Source organism: Castanea sativa, chromosome 2, assembly GCF_040712315.1.
Source record: "Castanea sativa cultivar Marrone di Chiusa Pesio chromosome 2, ASM4071231v1".
Classification (NCBI taxonomy): domain Eukaryota; kingdom Viridiplantae; phylum Streptophyta; class Magnoliopsida; order Fagales; family Fagaceae; genus Castanea; species Castanea sativa.
In genome coordinates this window covers 15,695,644-15,713,527 of record NC_134014.1, presented here as the reverse complement: position 1 = coordinate 15,713,527, position 17,884 = coordinate 15,695,644, and the positions used below count along the sequence as shown (strand labels likewise).

Sequence of the window (17,884 nt, the reverse complement as noted above, 5' to 3'; positions counted from 1 at the left end):
ACGGGTCAAACGGGTTCTATAGGTTGAACCCTAACCCAACCCGTTTATCAAACGGGTTCGTTGTGTCAACCCGAATATGACACGAACCCATTAAGCCTCAACCCATAACCTGCTAATTTCGTGTCGTGTCGTGTCGGGTTCGCGTGTCGTGTCCAATTTTGCCACCCCTACTTATAGGTTAAAATTCTACCATAATAATAATAATAAAGCCAAAATGCAAAACTCACCATTTAAGGTTATTACAATGGCCAAGCAGCTCCTTTTGGATTTTGTAAAGGCCAACCCTGAGGCCTTGCCTACTTCACTTAATGTTCCCAGAGCTCGGGTTCGTTGGTCTCCCCACCTTCCTCTTCCCTAGTCAAAATTAATTTTAATGGTGCACTTTTTACAAAAATTGGTGAAACTAAACTTGGAGTTATTATCTGTGATTCACAGAGATTAGTTTTAGCTTTTTTGGCAGAGAAAGTCCCCCTCCCTCACCTGGTTGATGTTGTTGAAGCTATGGTTGTAGTGAAGGCTCTAAGCTTTGCTCAATAACTCAACTTTTCCTTTATTATTCTAGAAAGTGATTTTGAGAATATCATCAAAGCTCTTTCCAATGAAGATGAATTTTTCTCATCTTATGGTCACCTTGTAGTCGAGGCTAAGCTTTTGTCAGGATCTTTTTGTTTGCTTAGTTTTTCTCATATTCGTAGATAAGAGAATTCTATAGCTCGTAACCTTACTAAACATGTTAGCAGTCTTAGTGTGTGGATGGAAGATGTTACTTCATACATAAATTTTGTTTTCTTAGCCGATTATGGTTAATTGTTTATAATAAAATGCATGGTACCTTTTCTCCAAAAAAATAAAAGAAAAGGGTTACACTATTTTTCATTTTAGTCCTTTAAGTTTGCATTCGTTCATTATATATTGAGTACACCTTATGAAGTCGAGCCGCCAAGTACACATGGAGCCAAGCGGTAGAGTACACCTCCTAGATCTCTCTTTCTCCCTCTTAGTCTCTCAGTTATCAAGTTAGGTTAGGATTTTGATGGGTTCGGTTTCTATTTCGTTTTCTTCAGATGAAGGAGGGACGGGATCATTTGGTTCTTTTAATTTCTAGATTTTTTTAATTAAGAAATATATAATAAATTAAATATTAAAATAAGGTCAAACCGACCGCTTTGAGGGACTTAACAGCATCAATAAATGGCAGGTTAACAAATGACTTAATTGACGAATTTTAAAACTAGGAAAATTGAAATGAACCAATACAAATTTGAAGGACTTAAATGGATAGTGATGAACTTATAAGGTTAAATTTGCATTTTTAACATAAGAATAATAATAATAAAAATAATAATAGTGAATGGCTGACGCTGACATTCTTAAATTATGTGACCTCTTTAACTAATGTGGCATTGATTAAACATTGTTTCTCTTTTTTCCATTTTTTTTTCTTCTTTCCCTTCCTCTTTTTCTACCTTTTCCTCTGGTCTAACTTCTTTCTCCAACGACCCACCTCGAGCCGCCCTCCTTGGTCAAAAACCACCTCCACAAATCCACTGTTAACCTTTCCGTGCCACCGACACACATACATTTGACTCAAATCAAAACTGTCAAACCCCAAACCAATATTTTAAATCCCCAATTACCTTTCTATTCAACGCTAAAATGCCATTAGTCAAAGTACGCAAAAACTGGATGGGAAATTTAATAATAATTTCATTGTTACCTTTTAAATATTTGTGAGAGATTCCCTCAAAAAAAAAAAAAAAAAAAATTGTGAGAGATATTTTTCAAAATTTTAAAAGAACAAAATTGATTTTTTTTTTTTATAATAATTTTGAAATGGGAAGAAAGCAAATTTAAAACTTGAATACCTATGTCAAAAATACTAAGGAAAAAAGAAGAAGTTAATAAATTGCATTACAAGATTCTTGACAACAAAGTTAAATATTTGTGGATTTGATTAATTCCAGAATTATTCCTAATGCGTCATATATTTTTCTTTTGGTTGATTGCAGGTTATTGCTCAACATAATTCCTCTTGCCAGGATGAAGCATGTTTATTGGGAAGCCAACAGATGTGCTGATGCACTTGTAAGAAAATGTTGTAATATGCAAAAAGATTTTGTTGTTTTTGATTTATCCCCCTCTTTTGTTATTTCATCCTTGGTGTGCTTGGATGTCAATGGGGTTAATTATTGTAGGCTTTCAGCCTCTAACTTAGCCATTTTGGCTTCTTAGTTTAATGAAGTTTCCTTTTAACAAAAAAAAAAAAAAGAAGTTAAATATTTTAAATTTGAAAGGATTAAAATGAAACTTGCTATACATTTTAGAAACATGTTGGACGGCCACTTTGCTAACACTAAAAGGAATGGATATCAAGGTCAAGGTATAACTTTCATTAGACTCATAAACCCAATAATAAAATAGTAGTATATACAGCATCTCAAATGTAATGGCGACTTTTAATACCAAAGCAAGTATATTTTTCTATTAGCAATGTCTGAGCACCTCGTAGGATGAAAAATTTTATCCATAGAAACTGACAGTGCATCCCCCTTTGTTCCTACTTGTTTAAAGGGTTTTTTTTTTTTTTTGCCCCCCCCCCCCCCCCCCAAGTGTTTAAATTATTCTACTATTCTGTTCATTCACATGTAAATTTGTTTATTCCATCCCACATGTTTAGCCTTGATTGACCAGTAGAAAATTATCACTATTATCGATACATAAGATATATAACAAAAAACCAAAAAAATGAATGTTTTATTTCAAACAAAGAAAGATGAAAGTTGAGAAATGCATATTTGGGCATATTCGAGGATGGTCGGTCAGTTTGTATTTTTCTTCTTTTTCCTTTACTATTCATTTCGAAAGACGTGTCCTTCAAAAAAAAATCTCAAAAGATGGGGACTGTGAAGTGTGAACAAATAAATAAGTAATTTACATGAGACAAAATTTAGGTTTAAGTTATTTTGTTCACACTCCAATTTTGTTTCGTAAAATACCTACATTAACTTGTAAAATCAAAACATCAACAATAAATTACCATATTAATATAAAAATAAAGTATCAGAACTATTATCCCATTCCCATAACTCATTCAAAAGTGGAGCAAGAAAAAAAAATTTTGTGAATTGCGATGCCTCATAAATTTAAATTTGAATGTTATCATCTTTAAATAATTTTGTATATATTCGATCTGGGAGACAAGATTGTTAGTAAAGTAAACTCTGATCTTTAATTTCCTTTATCGACATTAAAAAAAACAAAAATTCTATCATATTCAAACTTGTTTTTTTGTGTGCTAAGGCTGCCACAATATTCATACACATCCAATCTAAGTGACATGTGGCAAATAGTTAGAGAGAAAAAGATTATGATGATGATATAGATGGGTGAAGGAGGACCCCACAGGACCAAACTGATTGGAGAATTCAGATTTTTCAGATGTACAAAGAGCAAAGTGCAAAGGAAAATACGGATGACTCGGCCCCAGCCCTACGCCCATAGCTCTCCAGGAAAAAAAAAAAAAAAAGAAGCCGAGCAGCTTCCTAAATAAACAGTAGTAACGTAGTAAAACTCTCTAAAAAAAATTAAAAAATGTACGTGTAAAACTCTCTAAAAAAAAAAAAAAAAACTTATTTGGGGTGCCCCCATTGCCCTTACCACAAACAATGTGCTTCTTGTCCCATAAAGTAACGGTAACTGTGGCCCCACTAGCTCAATGTTTTTTATATGCTGAGTTTGGCATTCTTCTTAAGCAATCATTGCCCACCATTCCCTGTTTATTGACTCTTCTTTTTCTGGATTTCACTCTCTACTACAAAATCTTGAAATGTAATTATTATTATACCATCAAGATTAAAAATAAAAAAGAATGCCATTGCATTAAAGGAGGAAGAGAAACACGTGACTTGATGTCGGTTCCTTCCACTCTACCTGCAAGGTTTCATTTTTCTTTTTCTTTTTTTTTTACATGAATATCAAGTTCAAGGTTAAGAATTGTGGACATTTTGACAATTTTTTTCTTTTCTTTTTAGTGATGTGTTGAATTTGAGAATAGGGACTACACTACCAAGGTGGCCTACTGAACAATGTGATATGATGAGAGGAGATTTACTAGCTAGCAACTTGAAACATAGGTACAATCAATTTCCTCGCCTTTGGGGTCAACCAGCTGTGGGGTTGGCCATATGAAATTCACGTCGGTACAAGAATATCTTGCAACTTTTGAGTAAAAAATTGCAGAGTAACATGATTTGTAATGCATGTTTTTTGTGATGATTTGGGAGAGTAATAATAAAGTTTTGGTGGGTGGAGTAGGTGGCCAATTCTGCATCATAAAGTGAGAGAGATTGTGACAACACATCATCCTTTTAAGTTGATTGAGAGTATATATTTCTAAAATACGATCTCTAATATTATAAAGTAACGACATATCTTATTACATTTAGTGTAAAATGGATGACAATTAAGAAAAATAATTAATATTGACACGATAACATAAGTGACCTTCCTTTTAAGGCGAGGGTCCATTACCAAGCTCTAGGCATTTCAAACCAAAATATGTCTATGGTTTTAGCTTTTTAAGTGTTTACCCCCTTATGCCACGTGCTCCCTCTTCACAAGGGTCTCACCTATCAGTGTGTGGTGTATATTACTAGATAGGGAGTCATCAGGTTGCCTTGTAACCATGGTCTTGGGCTAGACTCACCTAGGTTGAACCATGGCCTTGCAGGTTTGTTCAAGGGATAGCTTGGCCTAGGCGTTCAAGGTTTTGCCCCTTCAGTGAAGCTTCAAAAATTTACTTGGCCTCATTAAATATCCTGACCAAACTCATATGTACAAATTTTCTTGTGCTAGAGACTTGATATTGGTAACATCTTTCACTATTACCGCTTCTTTTTGTGTGTATACATATTGAAAAGTAACCGTTATTTATAATGCATACCATCATAGTTGGTTTGAGAGAGTATTTGTAAAATTTTTGTGGGTGGAGTTGATAACTAGTTCTCTATAAAGTGGAAAGATCCTGACCACACATCATCCCCTTAGGTTGGTTAAGAGAATGAGACTGTTTGGTAGTATATTTTGAACAACAGTTTTCAGTATTTAAACAACATTACACGTATTTTCATATACTCTTTCATCCACGCGTCTTTCAAAAAATACAAATAATGTTACTAAAACAACATTATTAAACAGGCCCACATTCTAAAGTGTGCCTTCTAATACTATAAAGTAATGATATTTCTTGTTACATTTATAGTCCGTTTGGATTGAGGGGAGGGAGGGAGAGTAGAGTAAATTTAGTACAAAATTAGCTAATTTTTAGTTAACTCTACTCTACTCCCCTCCTTCCCCCTCTATCCAAACATGCCATTAATACAAAATAAGAATAATTAGTTATGAAAATTAATGTTGACACGATAGTATAAGTGAACTTTCCCGATATTTCTTTTACGGGAGGATACAGACACCAAGCTTTAGGCATTTGAAACCAAGAACAAGTATGGTCCTACCTTTCTAAGTGTTTGGCCCATATGTCACATGCTCCCTCTTTACAAGGATCTCACCTATTTGGGGCGTCATGAGGTTGCCCTGTAGCCATGGTCTTGGGCTAGACTTGCCTAGGCTGAACCCTGGCCTTGTGGGTTTGTTCAGGATCTAGCTTGACCTTTACTTTCTTTTCTTTTTTTTGAAGGAACGATCTAGCTTGACCTAGGCCTTCATGGTTTTGCCCCTTAGTGAAACTTCAGCAATTTACGTTGGCTTCATTGAATAGTCTGACCAAATTTATATATACAAAATTTTCTTGTGCTAGTGCTAGAGCTTGATACTCGATATTGTTAACTTCTTCTCTCTGATTTTTTTTTTATTATTATTTTTTTAAATTTTTGGGTTTATCATCGTTTATATATATATATATATAAACACAAGTTTTTATTAGATAGCAAACCTCAAGAACTCAGTACATCCAAAATGGATCTCAAGTCCAACGAAGTAGCATCAACAAAAGGCTGGGGCCCCACTAACTCAATGTTTTATATATGTTAGAGTTTGGCACTCTGCTCAGGCAATCACTGTCTACCATTCCTTGTTATTGACTCTTTCTTTTCTGGATTTCATTTCTACTTCAAAATCTTAAGTAATCATTATAACATCAAGATTAAAAAAAAGAATTGGAATGCCATTGCTTTAAAGGAGAAACACGTGCAGTCGGCTCCATGCTACTTCCAAGGTTTTCATTTTCCTTTTGGTATGAATATCAATTTCAAGGTTAAGAATTGTGGACATTTTGACATTTTTTTCTTTTCTTTAGTGATGTTTGAATTTGAAGAATAGGAACCACAACAAGGTGGCCGACTGAACAATGTGATATGATGAGAGGAGATTTACTAGACAACAACTTTAAACATAGGAACAATCCATTTCCTAGCCTTTGGACCAACCAGTGGGGTTGGTGAGATGCAATTTACGTCGGTACAAGAATTTCTTGCAACTTTTGATAGAAAAATTGCAAACGAACATTGATTTGTAATGGGTACCTTTTGTGATGGTTTGGGAGAGGGGTGGAGTAGGTGTCCAGTTTCCCATAGATTGTGAGAGATCCTGACAACATATCATCCCCTCAAATTGGTTGAAAAGACTAAAGATCAGTAACGACATGTCTTGTTATATTTAGTGTAAAAAGATTGAAAATTAGTACATGCAATTAATGTTGACATGGTAAGATAAGTGACCTTCTCCAAAGTTCCTTTTGAGGCAAGGATGCTCCATCACCAAGCTCTAGGCATCTCAAACCAAAATCTATCCATGGTTCTAGCTTTTCAAGTGTTTTGCCCCCTTATGTCACATGCTCCCTCTTTACAATTGTCTCACATATCAATTTGTAGAGTATATTGATAAGGCGTTATCAAGTTGCTTTGTAATATAACACATACCTTTTGTATTGGTTTGAGAGTTTTTAATCCTTATAAAGTTTTTGTGGGTGGGGTTGATAACCAGCTCTCTATAGAGTGGAGAGATCTTAACAACACATCATCCTTTCAGGTTGGTTAAGAGAACATATTCTTAGAATACGACTTCCAATGTTATAAAGTAATTACATGTCTTGTTATATTTAATGCAAAATGAGTGACCTTAGTAAGGGAAAAATTAGTGTTGACATGACAGTATAAGTGACTTCTCCAATGTTCTACCAAAAAAAAAAAATCCCCAATGTTCCTTTTGAGGTGAGGAAGTTTCAGTCACCAAGCTTAGGCATTTCAAAACAAGATCTGAGCAATGGTCCTACCTTTCTAGTGTTGGCCCCCTTATGTCACATGCTCCCTTTAACAAGGGTCTCACCTATTAATGTGCGAGATATATGGCACAAGAAAAGAAGAAAAATTATGCAGACCTTGAAGAAAAGAAGAAAAATTATGCAGGATGCTTCAGCAAATAATGACAGCTTCAACCATTCCATCATGCAATTAACTATGAATCTCTATCGCATGGAGGATACTTGGAACCCTACGTTAAGACTGCTTGGCATGATTTTTCAGTTCTTTGCTTCTTTACAAACTCTGACTTCACGGCATTTTCTGAGGAGTCCAACACAGAGTGCTCTGCATACATATCATATATTGTTTTGGCAAAAACTCCTTGCTTGAGGCCTCTGGGAATTATATATCTGGTGGAATACAAGAAAATAGTAAGAGACTCATTGTTAATTTAACCCTTGGAATAGCTCAAAGGTTCTTGAGATTGAACACTTGCCTTAAATGTGGGAGTAAGCTAACCTTTTCTCTAACGTCAATGGTTCATGCACCATATTCAGCAGACCTCTTCTCCAACGTCAATGGTCCATGCACCGTAGTCAGCTTCTGCAAATTCATGACCTCTCAGATGCAAATCAAATTCATTTAAAAAAAAAAATTCAAAAATCTAAAGAAGGTGAAATTAGAAAGCCAGAGCAGCATAATATTTGAGAAATCTTGTTTAAGATCTCTCCCATTAACAACCATGTCAGCCAAGACAGAAGCCCTCTCACTTAGGTACAATAGCTTAAGTGCTATGCATTAGATTTGCCAAATTATATTCAAACACATAACTGTATTGAATTTAATTCTCCTCAGGAAAGAAAATATTGTTTGTGCTGTGCATTGATCAATGCAGTCAGATGTCTAAATTTAATTAAAAAACCTAAAGTGTTGCACTTAAGGAATTGATCCTAAGTTTTTCCCATCTTCATATTGCATTCATACATTGAGAATCACAAGTTATTATGAATTCTTTTGTTCTTTTTTTCCTATTTTCCAAAGTCCCCCCCCCCCCCCCCCCTAAACAAATCCTCTTCTCCTCCTCCTCCTCTCTTCTTCCACAGTCCAGACCCAAGTACTTCTTTAAAACAAGAAAAAACAAGGGCACATGCATGGTCCTAAGAACAAAAAATCATTCAGCAGCATAATGGCTTAATCCATGTTAGATATATATCCATGTTAGAAAGTCCAGGACATAAGGAGACAAGGGCGAGGCACCTAATGCCATGAAATGAATTCATCCCAAACCTTTCTGTTATCTTATTGAATACCAATTTGTCCCACATGGGAGATTGATTCATTACTGAAACAATCATCAATATATAATAAATTTACCTGGGAGTGTAAAAGAATAAAAAGTAGAGAAACAATGGGGTTCCCCCTCTGTGACAGACACCAAGAAACTCATGAAAATACAAATGCAATTTAACAATTAATTTATTGCATAGAACACAATAATATATTTGAAAAACTCCTATGTAACATGTTACAATAAATTTTGTTTCTTGAATGAAAATCAATGTTGTAGTGGGCTACCACACCAGACATTCTATTATGTGAATTTACATGGTGCCAGCAAAAACTTGCTTTAGGCATGAGAATGAGATGGAGAAATGCCAAACACATTGCGGAATAGTTCTAAAAACGAAGAAAACATATTTTTTGATAAATAAATCTCAATTTTTCATGGAGAAAAAAAATCTAGAAAGTGAACACAAGAAAAAAACTTATGCTAGAAAGAGACAGAGGTCCAATTGATGACAACCTATACCACTGGATAAAACACAAAGGAGTCTAAAGAATTACAAAGAAAGAGTATTATGTACAGAAAGGCAATGACTAAAATCCTCAATGGAGTTGCTACTAGCGAAACCCCACGTGCAAGACCAAAAAAAATGTTACACCAAACCATAAAAGAACTAACTTAAACAAAGATCTGTTCTTTCTCAAGTTAGACAACTAGGCCTAGGCATGGATCAGAAGATGGTTAGGGTATTTGGCATGCTTAGATAAGTGAAGAAACTAATCAAACCTGACCCCTTCTTTTTTATTAGATTCAAAAAAACAAGAAAAGCAAATAAAAAAGTACAGAATCAGCAGCTAAAATGCGTAGTTGTTTCCACCAAGAGATTTAGAGGGTTCTAGCAGCGCTTTTTTGAATGTTATATCAAGAAAATATCTTCTTAAGAAAGTATTTCACCACAAAGAAACTTGAGCTTAAGTCCAAGAAGCATGTTACACTCAAGTAATCTTGCTCTCTATTAAGCATTCTAGCTAATTTCTACTATGGCAGGCGGCAACACTGCTGCTCTTTAACTTTTATGTGAAACTAGCCTAGGATCCCTTAGCATGAAAACAGGAACTTAGTGCTATGGCAGAATTGTATATATGTATTGTCTAAGATGTCAATAATGATTCACTTAAACAAGCCAATATCATGAAAATAAGTTCATTTAATAGCCGCAATCAGCAACACCCACCATCATGTCTATGATAATACTTGCATAATTTTATCCAACTAGCATAAGAACAATGCAAACCATTGACAAGTAATTATAACAGGTAGGACACAAAGGTATAGCACAAAACAAAAGAAAATCTCCATAATTTCCTTCTTCCTCTCAGTGAGCAAATTCATGCTAAAATACCAAAAGAGCACAATACAAGTCCATATGAAATCAATAAACAAAGCTCTTAGATAGGATCCTATGAATATGATACTTACAGTTACTACTTAGTACTTACTATAGCACCAAGCAAACAACGGTGTTCCCCCCTCTGTGACTAACACCAAGGAACTCATGAAAGTAAAATACAATTTAACAGTTCATTTATTGCACCGAATACAACAATATATTTGAAAAGCTCTTATGCAATATGTTGCAATAAATTTTTTTCTTGAATGAAAATTGAAGTTCTAGTGGGCTACCTTACCAAACATTCTAGTATGTGAATTTACATGGTGCTAGCTGAAACTTGATTTAAAGAAAATTGTAGGATAGAGAAGGAGCTACATGAGATTGGAGGAATGCCAAACACATTACATGTATAGTTCCAAATATATATATATATATATATATATATATATATATATATATATATATATATATATATATATAATATCTGTTGATAAATCTCAATTTGTCAAGCAAAAATAAATTCTAGAAAGTGAAAACAAGAATGAATCTTATGCTAGAAAGAGACAGAGGTTGAATTGATGATAAACTTTACCACTTGATATCACATAGAGGAACCTAAAGTATTGCAAAGAAAGACTGTTATGCAAAAAAGGCAACGACTCTATAATCTGCGATGGAGTTACTACTAGTTAAACCCATGCATGAGACCAATCAAAGGTTAGACCAAACCATAAAAGAATTCACTTAACAAAGCTTTGCTCTTTGTCAAGTTAGCCAACTAGACCTAGGCATTGATTAGAAGATGGTTAGGGTATTTGATGCACTTGGATAATTGAACAGACAATCATAAACTTGACCCTTGGTTTCTTATTAGATCCGCGAAAACAAGTATAACAAATAAGTACAGACTCAGTAGTTCAGACGTGTAGTTGTTTCCACCAGGAGCTTTAGAGGGTTCTAGCAGCACTTTTTTGAATGTTATATCAAGAAAATATCTTCTTAAGAAAGTATTTCACCATAATGAAACTTGAGCCTAAGCCCAGGAAGCATGTAACACACAAGTAATCTTGTTTTCTATTAAGCATTCAAGCTAATTTCTACCATGGTAGGCGGCAAAAACTGCTGCTCTTTAACTTTTAGTATCCCTTAGTATGGAAACAAATTCCATCACAGAATTGCATATATTATATTTTCTGAGATGCCAATAATGATCAGCAACACCCACCATCATGTCTATGATAATACTAGCATTATTTTCAACAACTAGTAATAAGAACAATGCAAACCGTTGACAAGTAATTATAATAGGTAGGACACAAATGTATAGTACAAAAGGAAATCTCCGTAATTTCCTTCTTTTAGTAAGCAAATTCATGCTAAAACACCAATAGAGCAGCACAACACAAACTCCACAACATGAAATCAATAAACAAAGCACACTTAGATAGGATCCTATGAATATGATACTTATAGTTACTATAGCACTAAGCAAACCATGGCGTCCCCCTTGGTCTGAAAGGGGGACAGCATCTATACTATACTATATATATTACAACCGCATTCGGTTCACCCACAAAAGCTGAAGGTGACCACAAAAACAAGCATATTCTCCTGAATAATAACAATACAATACTACTCTCATTCTCACTCTTACACTACTTCTCATTATCATGCTTCTTCTTCTTCCATAGAATGTAATCAACAATACAACATTAAACCATATTTAAAGAGAAAAACACAAGTTCAATTTTTTTTTTCAAAAAAAAGTTAAAAAAACAACTTAGGGTAAGGGATGCCGGAGAGCGTGAGAGGTAGATGATGAGTGTGGCTGTGGTTAGTGACATACAAATATTGGTGAGATTGAGAGGGGCTGAGACGAGAAGTGGCAAATGACGGGTTTGGTGGGTTTTGGGTTGGGTCATTATAGGTCAAGATCACCTATTTATTGTTGTCCATTGTCTACCTAATCCATTAAATTGCACGAGATCCAACCCATCTATTCTTCTTATTCTTTAAGTGCAAGATATTTGTAACGCTATGTTTTTATTGAAATTACTTTTTCACCCTCAACCAATAATAATTTGTCACTTAAAGATTATTGTGAAAATGTTGTGAACATATTAACAACTAATAACAATTTGCCACATTAAATTTATTGCAAAAATGTTGTGAACATAACATTTTTTGTTAATTTTTCTAAATCAACACATATATGTGGTTAAGTTTAATTGGAGAATCTAAGTTTTACCATTACCAAAATAAACTTTTAAAATTAACAAATTACCTTAAGCCCTAAAAATATTCAAAATATCCTTAAAATACCCAAAAAATGATAAAAAAAATTAAAAGAAAACTCATAAAACTTCCCACAAGACCATAATACGTTCAAACCATCAAAATATCTTTTTTTTAGACCTCTAAAATTTTCAAATTTTTCAAAATCTCTAAAATGACCCAAAAATCTAAAAATACCCAAAATACCCTTAAAAGCTTCAAAATAACAAAAATACTTTTGGAACCTCCAAATACCCTCACAAAATTTCCAAAATAACTAAAACACTCATTAAACTCCAAAATGACTAAAATACCAAAACAAAAATAACAAAAAAAAAAAAAATGCCCAAAATACTCCAAAAAATACCACTTGAAATCACCCAATACCTCTTAAACATCCAAAATTACTAAAACATTCCACCAAAACCTCCAAAGTGACTAAATGCCCCCTAAAAACTACAAAATGACCAAAATACACACGAAACAGCCAAAATTATCAAAATACCCTCAGAACCACCAATGTGATTAGAATGCCCCTCCTAAAATGTGCAAAATTACCAAAGTACCCCTAAGAACCCAAAATAACGAAAACACTCCCGAATTGTCCAAAATGACTAAAATACCCTTGGAACATCCAGAAAGACCAAAATACCGTTGAAACGTTCAAAGCAACCAAAATAGACTCAAGAACCTCAAAAATACCATTGGAATCATCAAAATGACCAAAATACTTCTGAAACATTGAAAAATTAACAACATATTTCTAAAACCACCAAATTGACCAAAATACTCATGAACCTCCAAAATAATTTAAATACCCCCTTGCGATAGAAACTACCTAATAATAACTTAACTTTGCATATTTATATCATTATTAGAAAGTATTATCATACTTATTTTGAGTTAGTTTATGCATCCTATATTTGGTTTTTGGAATAATGTTGAATAATTAATTTTGTGCTTAATTGAATTTTAATGCATGAATATGTCTTCAGTAGGAAAATGGAATTAAATGAGTAGGTTTGTTTAAAGAAGAAGGCTAATGAATTTACTTTTACAAGGGCCATAATGAAGTTAAAGAAGGCCAGCCCAATTAAATTTGAGTCCAATTGGTGCAAAGAATCAAAAGAAATTTACACCAAATCCAAATCCAAATCCAAATCCAATTTGGATTAGGATTCTAGTCTGTGCACCCGTTTGTATTTTGGGCATACCTTTCTTCACAGATGTCTACCAAAGATGATTCAAGTTGGGCTTGAAAGCTAACTTAAAGGGTTACAAATTTGTAGTTTACCAAAAACTCGATTTCAGACTTTTAGTAAACTACAAAGTTGTAACTTTTAAGTTAGCTTTCAAGCCCAACTTGAATCATCTCAATTGGACATCTGAGAAAAAAGTTATGCCCAAAATACTAACTTGTGCACAGACTGAAATCCTAATCCAAATTGGACTTGGATCTGGTGAAAATTTCTTTTGATTCTTTTCTCCAATTGGATTCAAATTTAATTGGGTTGGCCTTTTTTTAACTTCATTATGGCCCTTGTAAAAATAAAGTCCATTAGCCTTCTCCTTTGCACAAATCCACTTATTTAATTTTGTTCTCCTACAAAAGATTTTCAACGATTAAAATGTAATTAAACACAAATTATTTATTCAACATTATTCGAAAACCAAATATAAGATGCATAAAGTAACTCAAAATAAGTATGATAATGTTTTCTAATAATGATATAGCACAAAACAAAATGTCCATAATTTCCTTCTTTCTTTCTGTAAGCAAATTCATGCCAAAACACCAATAGAGCAGCACAACACAAACTCCCCATGAGTTTGAATTCGGGTCAATTGACCTTTAGTGCTGGGCATACAACACCACTGTAGTTCATCAATTAAAATGGACTAACTGCACTTGTAGCGGAGGGCAAGAAGTGCTACTATATGTGACTAACTTTAGTGGCGGGCTATAAGCGCCGTTATAGGGCTTAATGTAAAATAGAATATATGCACATTTTAGCGGTGGTCATGTGTGAAGCTTTAGCGGCAGTCTAAAAATGCCGGTATATGGCTGCATTTAAAACTTAATTTTAGACCTTTAGCGGCACTTTTTGCTAGCCACTATAGGTTAAATTATTTTTTTTCCCCTCTAGGTTTTAAAACCACAGACCTATTACAAAGAACCTATAATAATTTTAGCTCCATTGAGACAATATCACAAATGTAACTGATTAACAATACCACAAATGTCTCCAAACTAACATTATATTAACATAGAAATATATTATTAAATACATAACATTGTCTATAACCATCATCATAAGATTAACAAAAAAAGATGTGGTCATTTGAATAAAACAATCGCTTAAATTAAGCTAATATCATAATCAAAGTTCCAAAGTGTTTAAAAATATCCTTAAACACTTGCAAAAAATGCGGTTGTTTAAATGTCATTCTTTGTATACAAAAAGTCCTCAAACATTAACATAAAACTTATAAGCTGCTTGGTCGATGCGATGCAACTGATGATTTTTGGAGAGCTGAAAATTGTTAGAGAGTTGCAGATTGTTGGACCAGAGGAACATCCTACATACAAAAAAAAAAAAAAAAAAAAAAAAGAAGAAGAAGTTTCACTGAGATTAGAGTATAAACCAATTTTCCTTACACAATAGAAAGGGAAAATAAAAGTAATGGGGCCTTGAGTCTATGTTCGCTGTCATGGAAAAAAATAAAGGGACCCGAAAATAAATTGTCAGAAAATGACAGTACAATAATAGTGGTTGAACATTAAGCACAAAAATTAATTGGTTTTTTAATAAAATTTTTTTCATAAAACATGCTCTAATCTTTTCTAAACCAATGGAACTTGTATGTTATATACCACTCCAGAAATGGTTTTTGTAAACAAAAGCCAAAAAGGTTCTTTTTGGAGCTCTAAAACAAGGAGACCATTTGAACCTGAAAGTCATTAGCTATAAAGATATAAAAATTTCGCTAAGAGAATGAGATGAATGGACAAACAAATTGATAACTAAGCGAGTTGTTGTGAGTTTACAGATTATCAGACACCGTATAAGCATCAAAACAATGAGATTAAGCTCAATAATTAATGCCAAATGGTTTTATAGATGTAGATTTACCCTACACTCATACTAGGTCGATTTCCACAAGGAGAGAATAAGCATGATCAAATTAATGAGAGACAATGTGGTGTCACACACAACAGAGGGAAAATAAAGAAATACTAAAATGTCAATTACAGGTGACTGAAATGGGAATATGGGCATAACAATTGGATTTTTTTTTTGATAATGTAGGGAATCTTTCTAAAGAAGAGCCATTTGAAATTGTTTCTAGCTATGAGCAACTGACTCCACTCGTCAAAATCTGTTGCCGGGTAATCCATAGGCATTCACCCTTGACAGGCTTAGCAGTTTATGCTCATGCCCAAGAACACATGGCATAATAATTGGAACTCAACGGTCCCAAACAATCTCAAACAGTGACACCAATTTTGTTACATCTCTTAGGATTATCAACAAAGCACTCGTGGACAATGACACTAATTTAGTTAATTCACTTCCTGATTGTCACGTTTGCAATCCATCACCTAGCATAACTTTGAGACCCCATTGGAGTCAATTCATCATCAGCACAAAACCATACAACCATGCAATACATTACTGAAGCCCGAGAGTTTTCAAAACCAATCAAACCAACTAATATGGCTACATATTCAAAATGCAAAATGTTGCTATCCCACATCAACCACAAATGAGATCACATTAATTTCAGAGAATGCTATACAATTCATACATTATTAATTAAAGTTATAGCTCACAATGCAAGGAAAATAAAATAGATAATAAAAAAAAGTATTTAAATTTAAAACTGATCTAACATCTCTTTGATGTTGCTGCTGTTTTCTTTTTTAGTGGAATGGATTCCCTTGTAACCAAAAAAAAAAAAAAAAAGATAGAAAGAGAGAGGTCTTTAATGGAGGTTTTGGTCTACATAAGAAATATTTATCACCAGGCTATCTCTGTCAAAACTTAATCTACATGAAACTATTTTTCCAAAAGCAATAAGTCCAAATTAAAAAATAAAAAAAAAATACAACCAAACACCACCTTAATAGTAAAACATAACTTAGTGTCCATCACAAAGCTTTAGCCAATATGTAACTATATGCAGGCATTTTATGTGAAATACTTAAAAAATTATCTCCATAAACTAGCTACTATCTCTAGCCATTAGACAAGCTATTTGTTCAAAGTCTACATGATGAAAGAGATATCTACATGAAAAACTACACTTGCACTTGCAAGATACACTAAGGCCTCCTTGCTCATTTGAAAGGGGCATTGAGTCAGTCATTTAATGTGGTGGTTCATTAGGTGGAGAAAACATTGTAGTGTAGCATGTAATGGATGTGGTTATATGTTAATAAATAGTGTAGTCTTTACAACAAAAAAAAAAAGTAGTGTAGCATGTAATGGAACCTAATTGTCAAATGTTTAGGGAAACTAATTTATGTAGTATTATACCTCATACCAATCATCATCACAATATAAAAGGCTTACAAGTATTAAAAAAAAAATTAAAATAATCAAACAACAGTAACTCAATAATATTCATTCACAATTTCTAAACATAAGAAACACTCCCAATATCTAAGTATATCACCTTATAACACCATGCAAGCCACTCGTTTGCTCCAACTCAACAACCCACTACAATACCAATTATCAACATTATACTATAGAATTTTACATTTCTCAACAATACAAGAGATATATTATTACAATAATAAAGATCTAATTAAATAACTAAGGAAATGAAAAATTATGCACAGAAAACAAAAAATAACCCTTTTTGGCATTTTCACAAACATGTATGTGCATACTCTTATAAAAAAAAACTAGACAATCTCGTATGTACTCTTATCCAATCACATAAAATGACATGCATATGACTCAAAACCAAACATACCCATTAACCTTCATAGAATATCACAACAAATCTAAGGCCTAATTTAATAAAATAACAAAAACAACAGTTAGCAATGACAACCTGAAATTTAAAAAATCCATCAAAGCATACACCATGGTTCAAACAAATTTCAACGGTTGTTCAAAAATTACCCACAAACAAGTGAAAATAAATCAAAACCCATTAAAACTATGACAGATCTCAAACAAAATTCAAAGAAAAAAACTTACAGCGTAGATGTTGAAATTAGGGGAGGGAAGAGGAAGGCAGCAGAGGAGAGAGGATGAAAGCAGTGAGGGAGGGGTGGCAACGACAGCGACAACTGGGATTGTGAAGGGAGGGGGAGAGAGAGGAGATCGTAGTGAGGAGAGGGGTGAGTGGAGGGGCGAAGGAGGATGGGGTCAACGGAGGCAGGTTTTGGCTGTGGCGGCGGCAGGTTTTGGGTAGCGGTGGCAGTGAGCAGTGGAGAGAGAGACCCATATATTTGTTTTAAGTTTTAACAAAAACAAAAACGAAAAAGAAGAAGGGTATTATATTTTGCTGAAGTGTTTAGCAGGAAGTGAAAATTAAAATGTGTGGGAAGTGAAAATTTATGCTGAAATTTATTTAAAATTTTTATTTTTAATTTTTTTTTAAAGTTTTAACCAATGTTATTGATTCATAAAAAAAGTAGAAAGAAGATGAGAATAT

General features: G+C 33.6%; 1 long non-coding RNA gene across 1 annotated transcript; it reads right to left on the bottom strand.

Annotated features, from left to right (window-relative positions):
• Positions 1–7,107: 7,107 nt before the first annotated feature.
• On the bottom strand, positions 7,108–11,837 carry LOC142623955 (uncharacterized). The gene is made up of 3 exons (XR_012842254.1): positions 11,715–11,837; positions 7,753–7,859; positions 7,108–7,666 (listed from the first exon to the last, which is right to left on the bottom strand). It is a non-coding gene; the product is annotated as an uncharacterized LOC142623955 (long non-coding RNA).
• Positions 11,838–17,884: the final 6,047 nt, after the last annotated feature.